This window comes from Leptodactylus fuscus, chromosome 7, assembly GCF_031893055.1.
Source record: "Leptodactylus fuscus isolate aLepFus1 chromosome 7, aLepFus1.hap2, whole genome shotgun sequence".
Classification (NCBI taxonomy): Eukaryota; Metazoa; Chordata; class Amphibia; order Anura; family Leptodactylidae; genus Leptodactylus; species Leptodactylus fuscus.
In genome coordinates, this window is record NC_134271.1 from 142,670,203 (window position 1) to 142,698,163 (window position 27,961).

The 27,961-nt window shown below is 42.6% G+C and overlaps 1 pseudogene; it reads right to left on the minus strand.

Moving 5' to 3' along the window:
• Positions 1 to 725: 725 nt before the first annotated feature.
• On the minus strand, positions 726 to 24,505 carry LOC142214605 (high affinity immunoglobulin gamma Fc receptor I-like; annotated as a pseudogene).
• Between the last annotated feature and the right edge of the window lie 3,456 nt (positions 24,506 to 27,961).

A 27,961-nucleotide genomic window follows, 5' to 3' on the forward strand; every position in this document is an offset into this window, starting at 1 on the left:
GTTAGTATCACCAGAACCAGCATATCACCCCAGCCCTGCAGATAGATAGGTTACTGTCACCAGAACCAGCATATCACCCCAGCCCTGCAGATAGATAGGTTAGTGTCACCAGAACCAGCATATCACCCCAGCCCTGCAGATAGATAGGGTAGTGTCACCAGAACCAGCATATCACCCCAGCCCTGCAGATAGATAGGTTAGTGTCACTGTCAAGAAATATATGAAAATTCCATTTGCTCCCTTTCCATATAATGCATATAAAAATAAACATATGAGGTATCCCACATCCAAAAATGGCTATATAATAAAAAAAAAATCAAATAGTGACCAATATAACAGACATTCCCCAAAACGGTATAAATTAAAACTACATTTTTGTGCCACCAAAGAACATTTTGTACACAGGGCTGTAAATGGTCAGAAACAAAAAAAAACCTTGGTATTTCTTTATTGCATTTAACAAAAGTAAGAAAATGAAGATTCAAATCGAAAATTGTCCATAGGGTTGAAAAAAAAAAATCAAGATTTTATTTTTTAGCAAAATCTCCCAGTTACAAAAATAGTCTGAAAGTAGTTGACCACGATGATCTTCCTTGATGTGATTTCTGTTCCGACTCTCAGGGATGGACTCGAGGTTATCTTCTTCTTTACAAAGGGAAATATAGTATATAGAACACTAGGTCTTTCATTGAAGCCTTTGGTCCAAAATGTGCCATAGGTCTAAGCTAACATAGTTGTATTCTATATCCAGTAGATATAATTGTCCAATGTCCAGGGGTGTCGATCATGAAAAGTCGCCAATCTTGACGGATGAATAGATAACCTGTAGAGTATGGAGGATACAGATTGGATACAATGTCATGTTTGAGGCCTTCTACAATGGTCATACTTATAGACCCTGCCGACCAAAGGATTGTGGAAACTGGTTCCTAATTATGTGGCTTCTGTCTCACATTTGTTCCTTGCCTTAAGGCGTCTATACCAAGAGGATCAACATCAGTCAAGAATGATGTAAGACCAGCCAACCATCTAATGTCTATGTGTTATGGCCAAACATAGGATCCAAACCCGATGGGAGTGCACATGGGTGTAACTAACCAGACCCCTACCAGGTTTACATTTAACCTCTGAGACATGTCCCTCATCCCATAATACGTCCTCATTCCCACTATATTGACATTACTGGTGGTCTAAAGCTGACGTTACAGTAGCGGTCCAGTAAAATACTTTTTTTTTTATCCTCCTTTGAAAACAACTACTGCCACTGTGTGCATCAGAGGAGCAGAGAGGAGGTCAGCGCTCCAGTGGAGAGCATATAACTTTACGATATATCTGTCAGTAAGTTATTTACTTATATCACCCTTTACACAGACTCATTTAGAAATGGGTGAGGGGCAAAGATGTCTTTTTAATGGAAGGCTACTTTAAGTTGTAGCCAAGATACTCTCCATTTATAAAGGTGTGATGTGTCACTATCTGTCACTTCCAAAAACAATTCCAAAAAGTTTGGCTGTAATACTCACATTTTCAGTTACTATTAGGGATGAAGCTGAAAATATAAAGGCCAAACATGAGAAGTTTTCAAGTGTGAATGGTTAATTGTATATATAGAAAGTCTGTTATATAAGACATAAACACTAACCTTGTGGAGTGAAGTCTACAGAAGTGTAAGAGACGTTATCAGCTATGGTGGGATCTGTGGCAGATATAGACATATAAAGACAATAAAACCAACATTCAGTGTCTATAGGCTACAATGGATGGGACTGTTCTCTTCTTCTATGATGTGATCCTATGAGCTTTCTGGACTCTACACAACACTGCCCGAGAGATGCTGCAGCTTCTTACACCGAGTATATAGAGAATTCCTACTAAACTGATATAGCGCCTCTCATGGCATCACATAGGTGTATACCGTCATCGTATTATGAAAAGTAAGATCTCAAGAAGAAGAATGCCTTTTATTATAGGATGTCTTCTATATATCATGTACATATAGTGATTATTGGAGGCTTCTTACATATTTATTGGTCTAGTTATTTGTGACAGATCTAATCTCTAGTTACCTTCTTGGTTCTGTCTTATCTCCACATATCTGGTCCCCTCATCTCCAGCAACATTGTCTTCTAGGCTGTGGACTAGCAACATAAAGTGAGTAAGAAACTGTAACCCCAGTGAAACTTCTTATTTTCCATTTACAACTATAGTAGTTATATTCTTGTACATAGGAGGTAGTATTATAGTAGTTATATTCTTGTACATAGGAGGTAGTATTATAGTAGTTATATTCTTGTACATAGGAGCAGTATTATGGTAGTTATATTCTTGTACATAGGAGTTAGTATTATAGTAGTTATATTCTTGTACATAGGAGCAGTATTATAGTAGTTATATTCTTGTACATAGGAGTAGTATTATAGTAGTTATATTCTTGTACATAGGAGTAGCATTATAGTAGTTATATTCTTGTACATAGGAGTAGTATTATAATAGTTATATTCTTGTACATAGGAGTAGTATTATAGTAGTTATATTCTTGTACATAGGAGCAGTATTATAGTAGTTATATTCTTGTACATAGGAGCAGTATTATAGTAGTTATATTCTTGTACATAGGAGTAGTATTATAATAGTTATATTCTTGTACATAAGAGGTATTATTATAGTAGTTATATTCTTGTACATAGGAGGTAGTATTATAGTAGTTATATTCTTGTACATAGGAGTAGCATTATAGTAGTTATATTCTTGTAAATAGGAGTAGTATTATAATAGTTATATTCTTGTACATAGGAGTAGTATTATAATAGTTATATTCTTGTACATAAGAGGTATTATTATAGTAGTTATATTCTTGTACATAGGAGGTAGTATTATAGTAGTTATATTCTTGTAAATAGGAGTAGTATTATAATAGTTATATTCTTGTACATAAGAGGTATTATTATAGTAGTTATATTCTTGTACATAGGAGCAGTATTATAGTAGTTATATTCTTGTACATAGGAGGCAGTATTATAGTAGTTATATTCTTGTACATAGGAGGTAGTATTATAGTAGTTATATTCTTGTACATAGGAGTAGTATTATAGTAGTTATATTCTTGTACATAGGAGCAGTATTATAGTAGTTATATTCTTGTACATAGGAGCAGTATTATAGTAGTTATATTCTTGTACATATGAGCAGTATTATAGTAGTTATATTCTTGTACATAGAAGTAGTATTATAGTAGTTATATTCTTGTAAATAGGAGGTAGTATTATAGTAGTTATATTCTTGTACATAGGAGGTAGTTGTTAGGGAATTGCTAAGACAGCAATTCCCAGAACTGTTAAACCCTGGGAAGAGGGGCACAAGGGACAGTGAGCCCTAAACTGAAGCCCCCCGCTTTCCCTTCCTATTGCCAGACCCTATCCTAGGTGATAGGCGACAACCACGAGGACAAACCCTCCCTGAATACGTGAAACACAAAACGCAGACAAGACGCACAACAACAAAGGGAGGTCAGGTAGCCAGGGTTCGGTAACAAGAGAGCGATGCAGTGCCAAATCGGAGTCAAGAGAATAGTCAGTAGGAAAGCCAGAGGTCAAGGATCAGCATACAAGTAAATAAACGCAAGAGATACCAGAAAGCTAGAGGCAATAACCGGCACCAGTGTGACTGTGAGCCAAGACTAAATAGGGAAGGAAGAACCCGCCCAGAACCTGACAGGAAGAAAAGCTGTCAATCACAGGCAAGACAGATTAACCACTTAATGAACAGAGGCAACCTTGGCAGAAGACGGGTGTGGTGCAAATCCAATTAAGGACTAGAGCCGTGTTCACACAGTGCAACTAAAAACCTTAAGCAGATTGTCAAACTGCACACGCCTCCGGCGCCGCAGCATGCAAGCAGAGGGTGGCGCAGTGACCCGAACAGGCAGAGATGTTACAGTAGTATTATAGTAGTTATATTCTTGTACATAGGAGCAGTATTATAGTAGTTATATTCTTGTACATAGGAGCAGTATTATAGTAGTTATATTCTTGTACATAGGAGCAGTATTATAGTAGTTGGATTTTTGTACATTGGAGCAGTATTATAGTAGTTATATTCTTTCAATCCTAGGTTACCTGTTTCGGGATTTCTGGTTCGGTGTCTTTTAGGAAATAATCTGGACAAATGGTGTCTGTGTCTGAAGATCAGAAAAGCTGATATAATGAAGATGAGGAACAGTATCACAGAGACTGTTGGGTACAGATATATTTCAAGTCCATGTTTATCCCTCTCTATAAAAGGGGCACATAATTTCATTATCATATACAGTACAGTAGATGTCATGTCACATAAAACAGAATGATACAATATATATTAATATTATATTCTATTCACTGTATTCTAGCAGGAAAGAAGTAAACGACTGAAGAACTGACCCATCAATTCTTCAAACTTCCTTAAGTCTATGTATTAGGATGTCATGGTCAACTGTGTCAGATATTGATGAAAGGTCTAAGAGAATTAGGATGGGGCATTCAACTATCTCTGGCTATGAGTGGGTCATAGCACTGATTCGGTGCTATGATTTTTCCTGTAGCCAAATTGAAAGGGTCATTGTAGTCTGGTATCTAGTTGGATAGCCGTTTTTATAGCCTTCTCGAGGAAGAGAAGGCTATAAAATATATTCTCGTTTAAAATATAAAATAAATAAATAAATAAAATATATTCTCGTTTAATCCGTTATCTCTCTGCTAACTCTCTGCTTGACCCCTTACAGTCTGGTTTCCACGCTCTGCACTCTAGTGAAACAGCTCTCACAAAAGTTCCCAATGATCTCCTAATGGCTAAATCCAATGGTGACTTCTCCTTCTTATTCTTCTGGACCTCTCTGCAGCTTTTGACACTGTTGACCATCATCTCCTCCTCACTATACTCCGCTCAGTCGTCCTCAATGACACTGCACTCTCCTGGTTCTCCTCTTATCTCTCAGACCGCACCTTCAGTGTATCATTCGCGGGCTCTGTTTCTTCCCCTCTTTCCCTTGCTGTTGGGGTTCCTCAGGGCTCGGTCCTAGGCCCCCTGCTCTTTTTTCTCTACACAGCCCCCATTGGACAAACCATCACCAGATTTGGCTTCAGGTACCATCTTTATGCTGATGACACCCAATTATACACATCTTCCCGTGACATCACCCCTGCACTCATACAGAACACCAGTGACTGTCTCTAATATCATGTCCTCGCTCTATCTGAAACTAAATCTCTCTAAGACTGAACTACTACTGTTTCCACCATCTAACAGATCTGTCCCTGATATATCCATTGCAGTCTCAGGCCTTACTATAACTCCTAGGCAGCAGGAGTCATGTTTGACGCAGACCTTTCCTTCACCCCTCATGTTGAATCACTCACACGTTCATGTCACCTCCACCTCAAAAACATCTCCAGAATACGTCCTTTCCTTACCAGAGATACACTAAAGACACTTATTGCCTCTCTGATTCATTCAGTTACTACTGTAATTCCTTACTAATCGGTCTTCTCCTCACTAAACTCTCCCCTCTACAATCTATTCTGAATGCAGCGGCCAGGCTCATCTATCAGGCTAGACGCTACAGCGATGCCTCCGGTCTGTGCCAGTCGCTACATTGGCTGCCTATTCATTATAGAATAAAATATAAAGTTATTACTGTCATCCACAAGGCTCTCTATAATGCCGCACCTTCATACATTTCCTCCCTCATCTCTGTCTACCACCCAACCCGTGCTCTCCGCTCACTCAATGACCTAACACTTAAATCCTCTATTATCAGAACCTCCCACGCTCGTATACAAGACTTCTCCCGAGCTGCACCACTTCTCTGAAATGCTCTACCCCGGACAATCAGATTAACTCCCAATTTCTACAGTTTCAAACGCAAACTAAAGACGCATCTTTTCAGACAAGCCTATCACAATGTCTAACGTAATAATAATAATAAATTTTATTTCTATAGCGCCAACATATTCCGCAGCGCTGTACAATTTGTAGGGTTCAAATACAGACAGATGCATTACAAAGAAAGTCATTTCACACAATGGGACTAAGGGCCCTGCTCGCAAGAGCTTACAATCTATGAGGTAGAGGGGGTGACACAAGAGGTAGCAGGGGCGGCATTGCTTATACAGAGGTCAGACACTTTTGTAATAGAGGTGACTGTCATTACACAAACATAAAACTTTATGAGCCGTCACCAGTCGTGTCCTGTAACATGTGGATGGAGCTTGGACAGATAAAGTTATCCTGAGATGGCCTCATATCATGTGGGGTAATGTGGGAGCGGGGACAGAGGAGGGTTAAGGGTTTACGTTAGACATTGTGATAACGTAAACCCTTAACCCTCCTCTTTCCCCGCTCCCACATTTCCCCACATGATATGATGTCATCTCAGGATAACTTTATAGGTCCAAGCTCCATCCACATGTTAAAGGAGACGACTGTCGATGGCTCATAAAGTCTTATGTTTGTGTTGTTAGGATCACATCCTCCATCTTGTATTCTGTCAGCCATCTTGTAACCTTTTTCTTATATAAGCTTCATAAGGATGTCTGTTTAGAGTCTAAGAGACCCCTTTAGGGGATAAGGCGTGTGGAATGTTGATGGTTGGGTTATAACTCCTTATCTGTTTGTGGTAAGAATCTCATAACAGGTTCTATAACCAGTTGATCCTTAGCCACAGACCGGACTGGTCAGATAACATGTGATCATTATCTCTCGTGCTGTGATATATACATCTAGAATTAGTGTAAGATGTTGGTTTACACATAAATATTGTAGATTCTTCTTTATGTCATGAGAAAGGTCATCCCAGGTTGGAGTGTAATAATGAGATGCAGACCATATCCAATAGTCATGTGCCACAGCTTATGTTATAACCAATCATGTCAAAGTCCAACCTGCTTTTGTCTGTATAAATGCTACCTTACTGTAGCAATAAAGCAGAATCCATTTTGATACACCACCATCTGTGTCTTTGTGATTCTCCAGGTTCAAGATGGCTGTAGCCGATCTTGGCCTGTTATTTAATTTGAAACTACAACAACATAAGCTCTGGGGGTCTATGCCCCCAACAGTGTAATGACAGTCACCTCTATTACAGAAGTGTCTGACCTCTGCATAAGCAATGCCGCCCCTGCTACCTCTTGTATCACCCCCTCTACCTCATAGACTGTAAGCTCTTGTGAGCAGGGCCCTCAGTCCCATTGTGTGAAATGACTTTCTTTGTAATGCATCTGTCTGTATTTGAACCCTACAAATTGTACAGCGCTGCAGAATATGTTGGCGCTGTATAAATAACATTTATTAATATTATTATTAAGAGGATAATAGTGGCTGATTTGTAGCTTCTCAAGGCATCTGGGTTGGTTTTTGGGGGTTTCTTTACAAGGGGCATAAAGGAGGTGTCCAGCCCCAGACTGATTTTTCATACTGATGACCTATCCATTCAATAGGTCATCAGTTTGTGATCTGTGGGGGTCTATGCGCAGACTCCACAAAGATCAACTGTTCCAGCAGCCCCTGGGTGTCCGAATCTGCAAGTGGAGGGGATTGTGGGTAACACCGCTCTTATTCATGTAATAGGAGCAGCGCAGAAGCCTCGTCCATGACATATGGGTTTCTCCAGCTCTGCTTGTACTACCTGAATAGAGGTGGTGTTGCATGTGCTCTACTAGTAGCTTCTGGTACTCCGTGGATGCTGGAATAACTGATCTGTGCAGGGTCAGGTTGTTGGACCCCCAAAAATCACATACTGATGACCTATCTTGTGTATAGGTCATGACTATGAAAAATCAATTTGTGGCCAGACAACCCCTTTAAAGATGGCCGCCTTCAGTAGATCAGGGAAGATCCCTCTATACATAGAACATTCCATTCTAGAATGAGCAGATCAGAATATTCCAACAGGAGCGAATACCAAGAGCCCCTACAGTCCTCCTTACCCCTCTACCACCCCCTTCCTAGCCTGTTGTTATGCCAAAAATGTTTTTGAAATAATTTTAAAAAAATATTTGAAAATTATAAAATAATGAACAGAGCCTGACCTTACATATATATGTTACTTTACACTATATACTCACTGTATATCTGTACTGGTAAATCTTGACTTGTCTTCCAGACTCTGTTGTCTCCGGTTCTTCCTGCACAGGAATAATTCCCAGAATCCTCCAGCTCAGCAGACAAAACATATTTATTAGATGATAGAAATCCCCGGACTTCCCGCCCATCTCTATAGAAAGCAAACTGCAGTTCTGTGGTCTGTCTGTGTGGACTAAGCCTCGTGTCACATGTCAGGGTCATGTTGTCACCTTCTGTAACATTCGATGGGGTCAGTCTTATCTCTGGCCTGGAGAACAGATCTGTAGGGGAAAGATAATGGAAATTCATTAATAGGAGGAGTAAATACAGGATCAAGGTATCAGAGAATATGAAGGAGCAGTCAGAGCAGTCACCTATAGGATCTTCAAACCTACAAATGTCTCCTCTTAGACTTGGCTCCTCTAGTCACTCCCCATCCTGGCGCTTTGGTCATCATTTGCAGATGGCTAATACTGAGCAGATCTGAGGTACTGCCCTAATAAAATGTCAAAAGTCCTCTGACAAGGAGAGAACAATGTGGTTATGGATGGACCACAATGTAAAGAAATGTGTCTCAACATGCAGTGGAAACAGAAGTGCTATATTGTCCATGACAAGAATCCTAGTGACCTACCAGGATCCCTTGAAGGGTTGCCCTATTGAATCAGGAGTAGACAGCCTCACGCAGGTTTAGTAGTTATTAGGGCTAATATTAGTAGATATATTGACAGTGTCCTAAAACCTTTTATACACTGAGTGGCCAAAAATCATGGGAAAGTACCGGAAGCGCCGTTAATAGCGGGTCGCCCCTCCGCAAGCCCTGATAACTGCAGCAAGACAACGAGGCATGGACCTCACGAGGTGTTGGAAGAGTTCTGGAGGGATATTGATCCACGCAGTCTGCACTGCAGCCCACAATTGGTCCTGTGTAGATAGCGCTGGGTCTATGGAGCAGACACTGGTATCCACAGCATCCCATAAATGCTCTATGGGGTTGAGGTCGGTCAAGCGAACAGGCCAATTGAGGATTGTGAGGTCACTGGTGTGTTCATGATGCCAGTCCCATTCCACCAACGAGCAATGACATGTTGCATTGTCCTGTTGGTACACAGCATCCCCATCAGGGAACTCCAACACCAGAAAGGGGTGCAGATGGTCTGCCATAAGTTGCATGTATCCCACACTGGTCATTGATCCCTGCACCTGGACAATGCGACCATTTGAACATGGCCCAGCCCATGATGGAGCCACCTCCCGTCTGGACACTTTCATCAGACCATACCACATGCCGCCATTGTTCCATGGTCCAATGACGATGGTTGTGGGCCCATGCCAGTCTTTGAGCTCTTTAACATTAGTGTACACAGTTACCAGTGATATCCTTAATCCTGTAAGATGTACATCATAGATTTATGTTATATGTAAAGAACAAGATTTACCTCTGATGGCGACAGAAGACGGGGCAGACTCAGCATCAAGTACAGAAGTCCCGGATAGTACTTGCTCACATCTGTATCTCCCAGTTACCAGTGGTCTTGTGAGATATAAATATCCATCTTCTGATTCCTGTAGATCCGCCATCTTTATAAAATTGTGTCCATTCTACAGAATACTCAGGACGACTGTGACATCTCAGATATGGGATAGATCCATCATCTATAAGAGGAGCCTGCAGGATGAGCGGGCCTGGAATATATAGTGGAATAACATAATAGCACAGGAGGAACTCCGGAGGTAGGAACACAGTCATCTATTTGTCCAGAAGAAACAAGATTAGCTTCTGTATGTCTTATGACACTTTATGCGGTGGAATTTTCCATCCCTTACTTTTGTATGGAGATGAGACAACGAAGGAGAGGAGAGAATAGTTGGAACCCGATAAACACATTTTTTTTCCTTTATGGCATTTACCATACAAGATAAATACTTCTATATTTTAATAGTACGGGCATTTTCAGATGCAGCAATACCTAATATGTTTAATTTTGTAGGTTCATTTATGTTTATTGGTAAAATGGTGATGAGCCTACTGCGCAGGCTCACTCGCCATTTTACTTAATGGCAGTTTGCGAGTGAGCCTGAGCAGTAGCGCTTCGGAGGGAAGCGCTACTATGCAGGAGTGGGATTTAAAGAGAAGAAGCTGTAAGGTAAGTTTTGCATATATGTTTTAATACTTTTATTTAAAAACGGGACCAGGGGTTAATATAACATTTACGGTGCCTGAATAGCCTTTTTAAAGACTATTCACGTTTATGTGGGGCTCTATTAGCATAATTTTGCTGATAGAGCCCCTTTAAAGAGTAACTGTTTGAAATAGTTTTTGTACATGAACAGTTTAGGTGAATATAAGTAAATCTGTATTCTATCTTATCGAAGGAAAGTGGTTCTGTGTGCTTTTATCAGCTCCTCTCCTGCCTGCTAAACTGCTCAATTCACTGCTTCAGTGAAGACAGGCTACAGTTCTTAGAACTCTATGGAGAGAGAAGGGTGGAGTGAGTGATAAGCACAGAGAAACTGGCATCCTGGAGCAGATTACTGCAACATATCTCGCTCACCAGAGCTTTATTCACATAACACTCACTCCTGCTAAGACCTGCTACAAAACTTTTAGAACAGTGTTAGAAATCCTACAATTTCTTGTGGCAGCTTGTGTCTGTGCTTCTTTCTCACTCACTGGGCTCCTCTTCCACTCTCCTCTCCCCATAGACCTCCATATAATCTGATCTGTGAGCTCTACCCATCTTCACAGTGAAGACAGATCTGCCATTGGGATATGCTATCAGTTGTATTATACAGCTGACACTGAGTGGTAACAGCTTAACTCTAACTGCAGGTGTTAACCCTTTAGATGCTGAGGTCAATCATGACCCAAGCAACCCGGCACTTCCAGGTCTGCCATCTTGTTAAGCCTTGATTGTGCTTCAGGATCAATTGGCCAGGCCTGTCAACATATACGTATGCATGGACTAAAGTCCATTATACACTCCAATACTTATGTATCATTCAAAAGATTGCTGGTTTAAATCCCCTATTGGGCCAAAAAAAAGTAAAAAATATCTAACCCAAAATGGCTCCATTGCAAATCACAGCTTATATACACAGCTTATATATATATCACAGCTTAAATATTAACCAGCTGCGTTAACAAGAAAATAAAAATGTTACGCCTTTCCGAAGATGGATTTGTTTTTCACCAAATGGATCTTTTTATCCTGCAAAATTAGCAATGCATAAAAAAAAAAAAAAAAAATTAGGTATTGCTGTAATTGTACCAACTAATAACACAAAGTCAATGTTACTTATGCTGCATGGTGAATGGAAAAAAAAATTATATGTTAAAAATGCCAGAATTGATTTTTTTCCCCCCAATTCCTCCAGAAAGAGAAAAAAAAACCTTACTGAATAAGTTAAAGGCAACCCGAAATGGTGTAATTAAAATGCATATCATCCTGCAAAAAACAAGCCCTCATATGGCTACATATGGCCTCGGGTAGAGCCGACTGCACATGCCCACCTGGTGTCAGCGGCCACACAGTAAGCTGGAGTAAGGGGCCACAAGAAAATGGCACAAGTTCAGTCGGCTCTGCCCGAGTCCACTATGCATGCGTAGAAGTTTGAATACAGCTCCGGAAGAATTTGTGCACAGAGGCCGTTCCTGAAGAAGATGGAGGCGGTGCTGGAGATTTCTCTCGCAGCATTGGGGACGCCCCCAGTGCTGCAAGAGAACTCATTTGCATACAGACGAAAACTGGGATTTCTACCGAACGGTGGCATGGAGAAGACATCTAAAGGTAGGAGAAGAATAGCCTTTCTTAAGGCTATTCCTACATGTGATCGAGAAAAAAAATGGGATTTTAATGATAGGATCCCTTTAACACTTCTCTTCTGTGAGCAGCTAAACTCTAAATGCCTAGCTAAAAATGTGTGTTGCATCATATAAAGTGTGTATTGTGGTTGCTTAGATATCTAGTCATGTTTTGGAGAATCTGACCACTGCACCCCTGACCACACTGACCACCGCACCCCTGACCACACTGACCACTGCACCCCTGACCACACTGACCACCGCACCCCTGACCACACTGACTACCACACCCCTGACCACACTGATCACTGCACCCTGACCACACTGACCACCGCACCCCTGACCACACTGACCACTGCACCCCTGGAGTGTTCCATACCAGTCATCTCATACATAGAGCTCATACCAGAAAATAAACCCCTATATTTTTTTTTTAACATTTGGCTTATACATTATGTTACTATGATAAATACCTACCCCAAAGAACTCACCATCTCTGACCTCCAGGCTGGCCTCAGGACTACTACCAGAATTGGTTCTACACTGGTATTTCCCACTGTCACTTTTCTTGGCAGACTGGATATACATAGACTTCTCAGTTTCCCTCAGTAATCTATTATCTTTATACCAGGAATATCTCCCATAGTTGATTACATCACAGGTCATTGTTATAGAGTCTCCTGTGAAGATCTTTTTCCAGTGTGGAGAGAAGGTCACCATGGGTGAGGCAGCAGGTCCTGCAAAACATCATTTATTGTTACTATTTAGTTAGTTGCTCAGACGAGCAGGATCTTGTTTCTTATTGCTTTGTCTGAAGTTAAGGCTGTATTTTATTTTGCTCATTTTGTGTCTGAAGTCAAGGTTTATTTATTTTTCTGTCTTTTCTAAATAAACCTGTTTCCTGTACATTTTGTATCCCTGTCTTTGGCTGGTTGGGTCCACACCACTGCTGCTACCGAGCTATCTTCCTCACAGTAGTTATTTACACCCTGCATTATTTTTTAGGCTGATCTAGCTGCCGGTGCTGGGGGGAAATGGATTTTCGTAAATGGCATTGAAAGTGAAGGTGACCTATCAGACGATCTGGTCACTTCTGATCATAGACACTGCTGACAGTGTCTTCCTCGTTGTGTAATATAATAGAGACCAGCCAGCTTTGGGGAGGCGCCGTCTTTAAAGACCTAGCACTTGCTGTACAGGCATGTCAGAAGGGGTTAATAAACACAGTTGGCCATCACTTACCTGGAGCAGTGACCTCAGTCTCATCGCTGTATGTAGTATAGTAAGTAGTAATGACTTGTCTTGTACACTTGTATACAGCAGTCACATCTATATGGTTTCTATACAGGATTTCAGAGTCAGTGGTAGATGAATGGATTATTTCATTGTTCTTATAGAAGTATATTGTCCCCCTGATATCCTCGTAGTGGCTGTGACATCTCAGTGCCAGGTCATCTCCTTCATATATATAGGGTGGTGACTGCAGGACGACCGGACCTAAAGAACAAAATATCACAGCTGTAGTCTGTATATAACATATTACTGTCTGGTGATCCCATGTGAATTGTATTACTACTATATGACTGGTTTGTACAATATATATTACATGACTCACCGAACATAACATAGAGCGTCACCTCCTCACTAATATCCTCCTCACTGGTCCCGCACTGGTAATCCCCACCATGTATGGACTCGGCAGACTCAATGGTAAAAGTCTTCCCCGTATGGATCGATTGGTTGTTCCTGTACCAGGTATATGTGACGTCTCCCTGTACAGCGCCGTCCACATCACAGGTCATTGTTATACGGTCTCCAAATAAGACATTGCTCCAGAGTGGAGAGAAGGTCACCACAGGTCTGACAGTAGATCCTACAGATATATCACAGATAAATGAATGATTTGGATTCATGTTCATTTTTATGCTGTATACCTTTAAAGAGTTAGTCCTATCTGATAGTGAATTGAGAGAGGTGCCCTTACACAATCAGCTCTTTATATCTAGTGGGAACCCTATCCTTAGAATGGTGTGAATCCCAGAGTCATATATGGCATATCCTGTGTTTATGCTATGAATGCGTGAGATACAAGTGGGGATACACCTTATGGCTGTAACACAACAGGATCTACTTACGGTAGACCAGATCCCAATAAATAGTGGTGTAATGATTATGGTCGCACCCTCTGCCAAAGTACCTGGAGGTGTATAGGGCCCCTGGTTAACTAGAGATACCATATCAACAGTAACAGATTTGGAGGTAGGAACATCATAGTGTGGGGCTGTTATTCGAAGGAAGAAAAGATGGAGAAATGCACCGAGACATTCTTGATAAACAGTGAAATTCGTGTGGCACATACTCCTAGGTACAGAGGAAGTATAGCTGACGCGTTTCGGATATTTAATCCTTATTCGTAGCTGCTACGAATAAGGATTAAATATCCGAAACGCGTCAGCTATACTTCCTCTGTACCTAGGAGTATGTGCCACACGACTTTCACTGTGTATTTTTAATGGTAATTTTCAAATAAATTTTTGTGGATTTTAAAGAAGCTGCAGCTTGCTGGATTTCACTTTGGAACCAACTAATGCCTGGAGCGCCCGAGACCGAGGGGCTATATCCGTGCAACATTTGCAGCTCCTACTAGGAATGTGAGTGTATTCCGGTTTGGGTTTATCTAATTGAATACATTTCTTATACATATATTTGACCTGGACTATGGGCTGTATTTTTTCCTCTTCCCCTCTCCCCTCTTGAATTCTTGATAAACATCTGCTGCCATCTACCAGGATGATGAAACGAGGGGGTCAGTGGCGTAACTAGGAATGGCGGGGCCCCGTGGCAAAATTTTGACATGGGGCCCCCCCCAACTGAGGACAATGCCAAACACCTCAACCGACCCCCTCCTACGCATTCCTGCACCCTCTATTATTCCCCATAGTGGCCCCTGCACACGGTATTATCCCCCATAGTGGCCCCTGCACACAGTATTATCCCCCATAGTGGCCCCTGCACACAGTATTATGTCCCATAGTGGCCCCTGCACACAGTATTATGCCCCATAGTGGCCCCTGCACACAGTATTATGTCCCATAGTGGCCCCTGCACACAGTATTATGCCCCATAGTGGCCCTGCACACAGTATTATCCCCCATAGTGGCCCCTGCACACAGTATTATGTCCCATAGTGGCCCCTGCACACACTATTATGCCCCATAGTAGTCCCTGCACACAGTATTATGTCCCTCAGTGGCCCCTGCACACAGTATTATGTCCCATAGTGGCCCCTGCACACAGTATTATCCCCCATAGCGGCCCCTGCACACAGTATTATCCCCCATAGTGGCCCCTGCACACAGTATTATGTCCCCATAGTGGCCCCTGCACACAGTATTATCCCCCATAGCGGCCCCTGCACACAGTATTATGTCCCATAGTGGCTCCTGTACATAGTATTATACCCTATAGTGGCCCCTGCACACAGTATTATCCCCCATAGTGGCCCCTGCACACAGTATTGTGGCCCCTGCACACAGTATTATCCCCCATAGTGGCCCCTGCACACAGTATTATCCCCCATAGTGACCCCTGCACACAGTATTATGCCCCATAGTGGCCCCTGCACACAGTATTATGTCCCATAGTGGCCCCTGCACACAGTATTATGTCCCCATAGTGGCCCCTGCACACAGTATTATGTCCCCATAGTGGCCCCTGCACACAGTATTATCCCCCATAGTGGCCCCTGCACACAGTATTATCCCCCATAGTGGCCCCTGCACACAGTATTGTGGCCCCTGCACACAGTATTATCTCCCATAGTGGCCCCTGCACACAGTATTATCCCCCATAGTGGCCCCTGCACACAGTATTATCCCCCATAGTGGCCCCTGCACACAGTATTATGTCCCCATAGTGGCCCCTGCACACAGTATTATGTCCCATAGTGGCCCCTGCACACAGTATTATACCCCATAGTGGCCCCTGCACACAGTATTATCCCCCATAGTGGCCCCTGTACACAGTATTATGTCCCACTGTGGACACCCATAAACAATTATTGTACTCTGGGGTCTTTTCAGACCTCAGAGTATAATAATCGGAGACCCAGGGGGGACACAAACATAAAAATCACTGTTACTCACCTATCTCCCGCCTCCGTTCCCTCCACTGTGCTGGCGGCCTCCGCTGTCGGCCATCTTCAATGACGTCAGACGTCACATGACCCGGAGCACAGGCTGGGGTCATGAGACGTCAGGCGACTAGGCCAGACGTCTGCCTGGATCGTGGAGAGGTAAATAACAGTGTTTTTTATGTTTCTTACCTTTCCCGGGCCTCCGATCATTATAATGATAGTGTTTGTGGGGCCCGAGGTGTCACTTACCGATCCCGGCCCTACCAGGATCGGTAAGTAAATAGGGCCTGTTACAGTAATGGCCTATTAAGAAAAGAAAAAACCCCAGAGGTAGCGGCTGTCACCGGAACCCTAATGTCCCGGGCCCTGTGGCAGCCGCCTCTGCTGCTATGGTGGTAGTTACGCCACTGGAGAGGGTACATTTGAGCAACACAATGATCCCAAATACCATGTCAAGGAATCTCAACTGGTTTCTTAGAAAGACAGTAAAGCTGCTAGAATGGCCGAGCCAATCTTCTGACCTGAATACAATAGAAATTCACGGAAAGAACTAAAGTGCAGAATTCATAGAAGATCCCACCGAACCTTCAGGATGTGACGAGTGTTTTTGTGGAAAAATGAGCCAAAATCCCACCTGTACAATGCTGGCCACCAGTGTCTCCATACAGGAGGCATCTTAAAGCTTCATTACCCACCAATGTATCCCATCAAGTATTAAATACATTTTAGTAGGTGTGTTCACTACTTTTTCCCTGTGTTATTTCTCATTATTAAACATAATTTATGGACATCTATGGTCTGATTGCTTTGCCTGTCCAGATTGGATGGTTTGTTACTGACATCTGGTGAGAAATTCATGTCAGTAGCACGTATAGAAATAGATTTACTTGAAGAAATGTTCAATACTTATTTCACCCACTTTAAGTCTGTAAGTGTTTGTTATTTTTCACCACCTCCCTGGGCCTCCACTTATACTCTGGAGTCTGAAGAAACCCCAGTGAATAATAATTGAAATTAAATGGATTTCATGGGGTTCGCCTGAAGCAGCTCCAGACTCCAGGGCATATTATACTGTGTGTGGGCCACTGTGGAGTATATTATACTATATATATTATCCTGTGTGGGAACAACTGTTGAGAGTATGTTATATTGTATAGGGTCACTGTGGAGTATATTATACTGTGTGGGATCCACTGTGGAGCATATTATACTGTGTGGGGACCACTGTTGAGAGTGTTTTATATTGTATAGGGTCACTGTGGAGCAATATACTGTGTTGGGCCACTGTTGGGAGCACATTATACTGTGTGGGGTCCTTCACTATTCACATCACACCCCTTCTGTTTTATAGTAGCTGTGTGACATTATTACAGGCTGTAATTACATCACATGGCAGGACCCCCAATGATTTCTTAGATCTCTTAGACTGTTAGCACCCCCACAGATCAGTGTCCCTGAGAAAGCAACTCCCAGTATTGTATATATGGTGGCACTGCACTACTCACTCAGCATATTCTAGATAACCGCAGTTTTGGATACTATTGATAATCTCTTTCAAGTATCTGAGATACCGCAGCAGTACCCATTGTCGCTATGAAAAATATGCTGTAGGTTGGAGTTGGGGGCTCCAGGCAAAGTTTGCACCAGGGCCCACAATGCTTTAGTTATGCCCCTACCGATAAGCCCAGCTCACTTATACCATTTCCCTTCAGCATCACACAATGAACCTCTACCAAACCACATACAACCTCATACAAAAGATAACAAAGCTAAGGCTAAATTCACATATGCACTTGGTGAGCACTCAGGGATTACGTCCCCCATTTGCTTTAAAATGCGTAGAGAAAATTGCAAACAGGACTTTTCTCGCTGCATCTTTTGGGTAGAAACCTGACTGACCTCATTTATAGTCTATGGGGTCTGCTGGTTTCTGCGGGTAACTGCACAGGACCCAAAGAGCAGAAACCCTAGCACAGATGTGAAACTAGAGTCAGGGCTCATTCACATCTGCGCCTGGGAGTCCGTTTTGCAGGTTTCCGTTTCCTGCACAAAACAGAGCAGGAGACAGAAAACTTCAGGACTGTTTCATACCCATTCATATTATTATTATTTATAAGGAAAATGTTTGTTCTCGTACCGTGTTAGCCAGTGGTTATGAAATATAAAAAAAAACAAAAAACTTGCAAGTCTTCAGTAGGTGATACCTGTAAGGATTGGAGTCAGGGTCAGGCGGTGCGAGATGACACAGCTGGGATGCAACACTGTGCAACTAATGACAAAAGGGGTTGTAGGCCCTGCAGCTATAACTATGCTGTAATATCTGAGATGAGGCAGACCAATGCACTTCCTAACTGAAGTGCGCCTGCCACGACTCCTACGCTTCTGTCCAGGCGGCTAGGGTCAGGGAAGAGGAAGCCCTGAAAGTGCTAGGGACTGGAGTACGGGGGTCACACCTAAGCAGAAAGCACAGTGTAAAATTTAATGCAAAACAAAAGACTAAATAGCATGGAACAAGGGAGGAACACATGTCCGAGCGAAAACACAGTAGAGAAGGCGAGGTCGGACGAGCAAGAGGTCAAGCCAGGAGATCAGAATAAAGTACAAAATCAGGAGACAAAGAAAAGTCAATTACAAGCTGGGTATACTATAAGTAAGGCACAGAACAGACAGGATATCTGACAGAGCTGAAGACCAGGAAACACAAAGTGAATGGCTGGCAAGGATACATGCCTGGGTGGGGTTTAAATAGCAGCAGAGAAAAACACACCCAAAACACCTGTGATGGCTAAAGGCATGGAGAACTGAGAGTAAGGAAAGATTAACCCTTAATCACCTAAGCACAACCAACAGAACTCTTAACACATCTCCAGGGGAGGCGCCGCACAGCAAGGAGACCACGGCGACTCCGTGTCCTGACAATACCTTTTGTAATGGCTAACTCATAATGATGGCATAATATGACGTTTCGAAGCTTCCTCTCGGCTTCTTCAGATATATCTAAAAACACTTTCTGCAGGCTGCATATATATATGTATATATATATATATATATATATATATATATATATATATATATAAAACTGGACACAGGGGTAGGATTACAGGAGGGAGGGGGAAAGAGGCTTATTACTATATACATATAAAAACAAATAATCAATCCCCAGTTCCCAGAGTCTTTATCATTATGGCTGTCTTAGTTCAGTGATTTGTATAGAAAGACATGAACCCAAGTGAAAGGTTCATTCCACTATCCAGAGTCTTGAATAGGGTCATGCACTTGTACTCATAAATCAGTCGCTGTAGGTGATACCATTAAAAAAATGTATCACCTACTGAAGACTTGCAAGTTTTTTTGTTTTTTTTATATTATTTTTTATACACACATTAGCTTTGGGGATAGTTTAGAACATGAGAACATATTATGATAGAATTTTCTTTTCAACTCACCTGTTATTCCTGTGAACATGGCTGAAAGAGAAAAACAATATAATGTAAGCCATGAATCAAGTTTATAACACATAAATATACAAAAAATATAAATGCAACAGCAAAATAGTAAAAAACATGCAAATTTGGTACAGAGAAGGAAATAAGTACATGACCCTTCGCTGATTTTGTAAGTTTGCCCACTGACAAAGACATGAACAGTCTATAATGTTAAAGGTAGTTTAACCCCTTCCCAACATCCGCCGTATTAGTACGGCAGATGTCGGGTGCTTAACTATGGCAGCTTCCTGGGGCAACACGGTGGCTCAGTGGTTAGCACTGTAGCCTTGCAGCGCTGAGGTCCTGGGTTCGAATTCCACCAAAAACAACATCTGCAGGAGTTTGTATGTTCTCCCCGTGTTTGCGTGGATTTCCTCCTTTTGTACAAAGACATACCGATAGGTAAAAAAAAAAGTACATTGTAATCCCTATATGGGGCTCACAATCTACATTTTATAGAAAAAAAAACCCCAAAAACAATATGGCGGCCACCCAGGAGTCAGGCGGCCACGATAGCTGCCTGGTGTCTGCTGTATCATACAGCAAACTACATGCGGTAATGCCCACGGTCGGTATCCACACTGATCATGCGCATTAACCCTTCTGGCGCCAAGGTCAAAGCTGACCAAGGCGCCTTTTTCCCGGTGGCAAGCTCCAGGACCGACGTCACGTTTTCATGACAGCCGGGAGCCTTGTAAAGGCCGGTCTGCAGTGATTTTCTTTTGCAGGCTGCTCTATGTAGCCTGCAAAAGAAATGATGATTATTTTACATTGTATTGCAATGCATTAGCATTGTAATGCATTGCATTAATGAACAGATCCCCTGAGGTTCAACACCCCTAGAGGGTCTAATAAAAAAAAAAAGTAAAAAATATATTAAAAAAATTAAAAGTATTAAAAATTCAAATCACCCCCCTTTCCCTAGTACACATATAAAAGTAGTTAAATACTGTGAAACACATACATGTTAGGTATCCCCGTGTCCAAAATCGCCCGCTCTACAAATATATAAAAATATTTTTCCTGTACAGTAAACGCCGTAGTGGGAAAAATAGTCAAAATTGCCAAACCGCTGTTTTTTCACTGTTTTGCTTTTGATAAAAATCTGAATAAAAAGTGATCAAAGCAATAACATTTCCCAAAAATGGTAGAACTAAAAAGTACACCCGGCCCCGCAAAAAAAGATGCCCTATGCATCCCCGTACACTTACGTATAAAAAAGTTACGGCTGTCAGAATATGGCGACTTTTAGAAAAAAAAAATTTGCACAGTTTTGGATTTTTGTTGAGGGGTTAAAATGTAAATAAAACCCTATAAATTTGGTATCCCTGGAACTGTACCGAAGCACAGAATATAGGGGACATGTCATTTTGGCTGCACAGTGAACGCCGTAAAACCGAAGCCCGTAAGAAAGTCGCAGAAATGCATTTTTTCTTCAAATCCACCCCATTCTGAATTTTTTTTCCAGCTTCCCAGTACATTATATAGAATAAATAATGGTGGCATCATGAAGAAAAATTTGTCCTGCAAAGATTAAGACCTCATATGGCTCTGGGAGCGGAGAAATAAAAAAGTTATGGGGTTTAGAAGGAGGGGAGTCAAAAACGAAAATCAAAAAATGCCATCAGCAGGAAGGGGTTAATTTTAACAGTGAGAGATAGAATATCAAAAATAAATAAAAAAATATATATTATATATGTATTTTCATTTTGCAGAAAGAAATAAGTATTTGATCCCTCTGGCAACCAAGATTTAATACTTGGTGGTAAAACCCTCGTTGGCGCGCACAGCAGTCAGACGGTTTTTGTAGTTGAGGATGAGGTTTGCGCACATGTAAGGAGGAATTTTGGTCTTCTCCTCTTTGCAGATCACCTCTAAATCATTAAGATTTTGAGGTTGTCACTTGGCAACTCGAAGTTTCAGCACAGACTCAGGCAGGGAAGATACTAGCAGGTCGGCTTCTGCACCATACACTGCTGATGAAGGAGATGGCCCACCCGGGCTCAAGGGCCCACCAGTGGATTCATATGTTCCTTTGTGCAACAATCCGAGCCCTAGCATTGCATACAACGTTTATAGTCCTACAAGTCTATCTTCCCACGATTAGATAAAGAGTCACATCTATGACAATGCTCTATATGGTGAATCTATAGAGAATTTCCATTCGGGGTTTGTGAAAGAGGAAATAATAGATACAGGCGAGAGAACAAAACACCACAAATAGCCACATACTGATAGAAAAGGGAAACCTCAAGTGTGACCGTGCCAGAGCTAGAGCTTTCTATATTTATACTGTACAACAGTCTCCTCCACTGACAATGAACCTACCAGATATTATCTATGGGGATAATGGCAGCTTATAGGGGACCCAATAAGATCAGTGGGAATACATGGGAATAATAAAGAGGCCATTGGTTATTATAGAAAAGCTGGTACATAAGGATATAACTATGTACAAAGCAGAGACAAAGGACAGGAATCTTCCGGGTCTGGTGTCTTCTGCAGCCTCTGATGTTGTCAGGTCAGGAAGAGAGATTGTTCACACCTACAATAACTGAGTAAAGAAGAAACTTCACTTCTAAACTAGAGTAACTGGAAAATATAAGACAAGTGTTGTCAGTAGAGGGACCACACGGTGGCTCAGTGGTTAGCACTGCAGGCTTGTAGCGTTGGGTCCTAGTGTTCAAATCCCACCAAGGGCAAAAATCCATCTGCAAGGAGTTTGTATGTTCTCCCCGTGTTTGTGTGGATTTCCATCCCATATTCCAAAAAAGACATACTGATAGGGGAAAAAATGTACATTGTGAGCTCTGTGTGGGGCTCACAATCTACATTAAAAAAAAAAAAAAAAAAAAAAAAAAGTGTTGTCAGTAGGGTTGAGCCGATCTTGACTTTTCAGGATCGATTTTGAAATCTGACTTCCGATCTCGATCCCAATGCAAGTCAATGGGATTTTATTTACTAATCGGAGATCAGATTTTAAAAACAATCCTATTCACTATACAGCATGGAATCTAACCATTGAACGCCTTAATTGTTAGAATCCACGCTGTGTAGTGATTTTTTAAAATCACTAAGTAGCCAGAGGATTTTTTTTAATCCTCTGGCTACTTAGTTCCCCCTGGTGTCCACTTACCTGCAGAGATGGCTGGTCCGGTGCCCGGTCTTCTCAGTCTTCTTTGCCTCGCTGCCCCTGCCTCACTTAGGAGAGTGTAGGTGGGTACAGGGCGGGGAGACGTGAAGTTTCCCCTCCCAGTTCCCGCCCACACTCTCCTAAGCCACAAGCCCCACCTTCTTCCTAGCTCTTTAACACTAACCTGGGAGGCGGGGGCAATGAGGCGAAGAAGAACGAGCACACCGGGCACCGGACCAGCCATCTCTGCAGGTAAGTAGCTACTAGAGATGTTAGCTAGTCTCCTATTAGAATGAATTCACACAGCCGGCGTGCAGGGGGTTAAGGCTGTGTGCCGGCTGCTTCCATTCATTCCTATGGAACCGCAGCGGAGCCTTCACACTGAGTATACACTCAGTGTGAAGGCTAACATTGTTAGCTTTTCCCACAATGCTTGACTTGTGGCCGCAGACATGGGCAGTCGGTTCTGCCCGAGGCCTAGAAGTTTGACCTCCTGCGCTGGAAGAAGACGCTTGAAGAGGATCCCTTATCCACAGTGATGGCGCGGACTAACAACCTCATTCCCCCACTGCTAACAATATGTAATAAATAATATTAACTACAAAGTATCCTACAAGTGGGTATTAGTAAATAACGGGCTCATGAACAAACCCTATGAACAAATGACATAGAAAAATAGTTCCAAAAAATAATTGCACTATCAAGACTAAAACCAAAATCCCCAAGGGGTATATATAATGAAACCTCACAAGTGTCAAATGGAAACACTATAAAGAATGAACAAAAACAGCAAGTGGAGGAGAAATAAAAAAAAAATAATAAAACACCCGTAAAATTAATAAAAAAATTAGAAAAAAACAAAAAATAAAATAAAATAAAAAGGTTTTTTCACAGATTACAGATGATCATTGGTGGTCCTAGTGGGGGACACTTTGTAATCATCTTATTGTCAATGGACCCTTGTTACCACTAGGCGCTGTCCAAAATGATACTACAACCATGTTTATAGCTAAGGCCTGGTTCACATCTATGTTCAGTATCTGTTTGGAGAGTCCGATTGGGGACCCCCCCACCGAACGGAAACCTATACAAATTAAAAAGCGGTGACCTGGGAAAACACATGGACCCCATAGACTATAATGGGGTCCGTGTGGTTACTGCACAAATCATGCTGCTTGCAGTACTTTTCTCTCTACATGATTCGTGCGGACATTGAGCGGAAACCACCTGGACCCCATTATAGTCTATGGGGTCCACGTGTTTTACCAGGTTACCGCTTTTTATTGCATATAGGTTTCCGTTCCGGAGGGTCCCCAAGCGGACTCTCCAAACAGATAGCGAATGCAGATGTGAACCAGGCCTAACAGTTAACAGTGAAGGTCGAATACAACTTGCTATAAAGCCATATGAAGGCTGCGTCACTTCTGGTATCTAGAACAACATCGAGACTATGAGCACAGAAGTATTAGACCTATAGATATGCTAAATTCATCAAAAATTGTACAATATTTGATCATTTTGGCTTATATTACACCAACAGCATATCTGCAAACATGAAATCTCAGTGTAATACAAAACCAGCAAAGTAGAAGAAATTCTAAAATCCTTTCTACACATTGCACAATGTAAAGCACAAAAAGCACATGGCCGTGTACATGGAGCCTTACAATGATTGGTTTTACATAACAAAAGATTAGACGCCTTGTACTAACACATTGCAATGACCATAGAATAAACCTGTTACGTTATATGTTATGTATGAGCAGAATAATGGAGATGCAATGACGTTACTTACAGATGATGAAGATGAGCCCGGCCAGTCTTAGCTGTGATGAGTCTGTAGACAATCCCATGTCTGGTTAGCAGTGTCTGTATCTTGTGAGGACGTTACATGACTTACAGCTTTAAGGAAATAAAGTAACAAAAAAAACTAAGGAAAAAAAAATCTTGAGGATCTTGAAGAAGTCTTCACATATAAGACACTACATCAGGTTACCCATCCATTAAGGTACAGAACTGAGAGCTTGAAAATAACAACAGCTTTGAAACGAAAGAGACACTGCTATAGTGCAAAGAGTATAAAGTAAGGAAATGCCCCTTCGGTTTTACAGCTGAATAGAGAAGTTACACTACTTCATAGAGAAAGATGAACTTGTGCTTACAGCTTTTTTTTTAACCGAGCTGTAAGATGGAAAGCAGGGACTTGGGAGTATCCTCTGAACCAGCATATCACCCCAGCCCTGCAGATAGATAGGTTAGTGTTACCAGAACCAGCATATCACCCCAGCCCAACAGATAGATAGGTTAGTGTTACCAGAACCAGCATATCACCCCAGTCCTGCAGATAGATAGGTTACTGTCACCGGACCTCAGCATATCACTCCAGCCCTACAGATAGATAGGTTAGTGTTACCAGAACCAGCATATCACCCCAGTCCTGCAGATAGATAGGTTACTGTCAACAGAACCAGCATATCACTCCAGCCCTACAGATAGATAAGTTAGTGTTACCAGATCAAGCATATCACCCCAGCCCTGCAGATAGATAGGTTAGTGTCACCAGATCCAGCATATCACCCCAGCCCTGCAGATAGATAGGTTACTGTCACCAGAACCAGCATATCACCCCAGCCCTGCGAATAGAGAGGTTACTGTCACCAGATCCAGCATATCACCCCAGCCCTGCAGATAGATAGGTTAGTTTCACCAGAACCAACATATCACCCCAGCCCTGCAGATAGATAGGTTACTGTCACCAGAACCAGCATATCACCCCAGCCCAACAGATAGATAGGTTTCTGTCACCAGATCCAGCATATCACCACAGCCCTGCAGATAGATAGGTTACTGTCACCAGAACCAACATATCACCCCAGCCCTGCAGATAGATAGGTTACTGTCACCGGACCTCAGCATATCACTCCAGCCCTACAGATAGATAAGTTAGTGTTACCAGAACCAGCATATCACCCCAGTCCTGCAGATAGATAGGTTAGTGTCACCAGACCCAGCATATCACCGCAGCCCTGCAGATAGATAGGTTACTGTCTCCAGAACCAGCATATCACCCCAGCCCTACAGATAGATAGGATACTGTCACCAGAACCAGCATATCACCCCAGCCCTGCAGATAGATAGGTTACTGTCACCAGAACCAGCATATCACCCCAGCCCTACAGATAGATAGTTTACTGTCACCAGAACCAGCATATCACCCCAGTCCTGCAGATAGATAGGTTACTGTCATCAGAACCATGATATCACCCCAGCCCTGCAGATAGATAGGTTAGTGTCACCAGTACCAGAATATCACCCCAGCCCTGCAGATAGATAGGTTACTGTCACCAGAACCAGCATATCACCCCAGCCCAACAGATAGATAGGTTAGTGTTACCAGAACCAGCATATCACCCCAGTCCTGCAGATAGATAGGTTACTGTCACCGGACCTCAGCATATCACTCCAGCCCTACAGATAGATAGGTTAGTGTTACCAGAACCAGCATATCACCCCAGTCCTGCAGATAGATAGGTTACTGTCACCAGAACCAGCATATCACCACAGCCCTGCAGATAGATAGGTTACTGTCAACAGAACCAGCATATCACTCCAGCCCTACAGATAGATAAGTTAGTGTTACCAGATCAAGCATATCACCCCAGCCCTGCAGATAGATAGGTTAGTGTCACCAGATCCAGCATATCACCCCAGCCCTGCAGATAGATAGGTTACTGTCACCAGAACCAGCATATCACCCCAGCCCTGCGAATAGAGAGGTTACTGTCACCAGATCCAGCATATCACCCCAGCCCTGCAGATAGATAGGTTAGTTTCACCAGAACCAACATATCACCCCAGCCCTGCAGATAGATAGGTTACTGTCACCAGAACCAGCATATCACCCCAGCCCAACAGATAGATAGGTTTCTGTCACCAGATCCAGCATATCACCACAGCCCTGCAGATAGATAGGTTACTGTCACCAGAACCAACATATCACCCCAGCCCTGCAGATAGATAGGTTACTGTCACCGGACCTCAGCATATCACTCCAGCCCTACAGATAGATAAGTTAGTGTTACCAGAACCAGCATATCACCCCAGTCCTGCAGATAGATAGGTTAGTGTCACCAGACCCAGCATATCACCGCAGCCCTGCAGATAGATAGGTTACTGTCTCCAGAACCAGCATATCACCCCAGCCCTACAGATAGATAGGATACTGTCACCAGAACCAGCATATCACCCCAGCCCTGCAGATAGATAGGTTACTGTCACCAGAACCAGCATATCACCCCAGCCCTACAGATAGATAGTTTACTGTCACCAGAACCAGCATATCACCCCAGTCCTGCAGATAGATAGGTTACTGTCATCAGAACCATGATATCACCCCAGCCCTGCAGATAGATAGGTTAGTGTCACCAGTACCAGAATATCACCCCAGCCCTGCAGATAGATAGGTTACTGTCACCAGAACCAGCATATCACCCCAGCCCAACAGATAGATAGGTTAGTGTTACCAGAACCAGCATATCACCCCAGTCCTGCAGATAGATAGGTTACTGTCACCGGACCTCAGCATATCACTCCAGCCCTACAGATAGATAGGTTAGTGTTACCAGAACCAGCATATCACCCCAGTCCTGCAGATAGATAGGTTACTGTCACCAGAACCAGCATATCACCACAGCCCTGCAGATAGATAGGTTACTGTCAACAGAACCAGCATATCACTCCAGCCCTACAGATAGATAAGTTAGTGTTACCAGATCAAGCATATCACCCCAGCCCTGCAGATAGATAGGTTAGTGTCACCAGATCCAGCATATCACCCCAGCCCTGCAGATAGATAGGTTACTGTCACCAGAACCAGCATATCACCCCAGCCCTGCGAATAGAGAGGTTACTGTCACCAGATCCAGCATATCACCCCAGCCCTGCAGATAGATAGGTTAGTTTCACCAGAACCAACATATCACCCCAGCCCTGCAGATAGATAGGTTACTGTCACCAGAACCAGCATATCACCCCAGCCCAACAGATAGATAGGTTTCTGTCACCAGATCCAGCATATCACCACAGCCCTGCAGATAGATAGGTTACTGTCACCAGAACCAACATATCACCCCAGCCCTGCAGATAGATAGGTTACTGTCACCGGACCTCAGCATATCACTCCAGCCCTACAGATAGATAAGTTAGTGTTACCAGAACCAGCATATCACCCCAGTCCTGCAGATAGATAGGTTAGTGTCACCAGACCCAGCATATCACCGCAGCCCTGCAGATAGATAGGTTACTGTCTC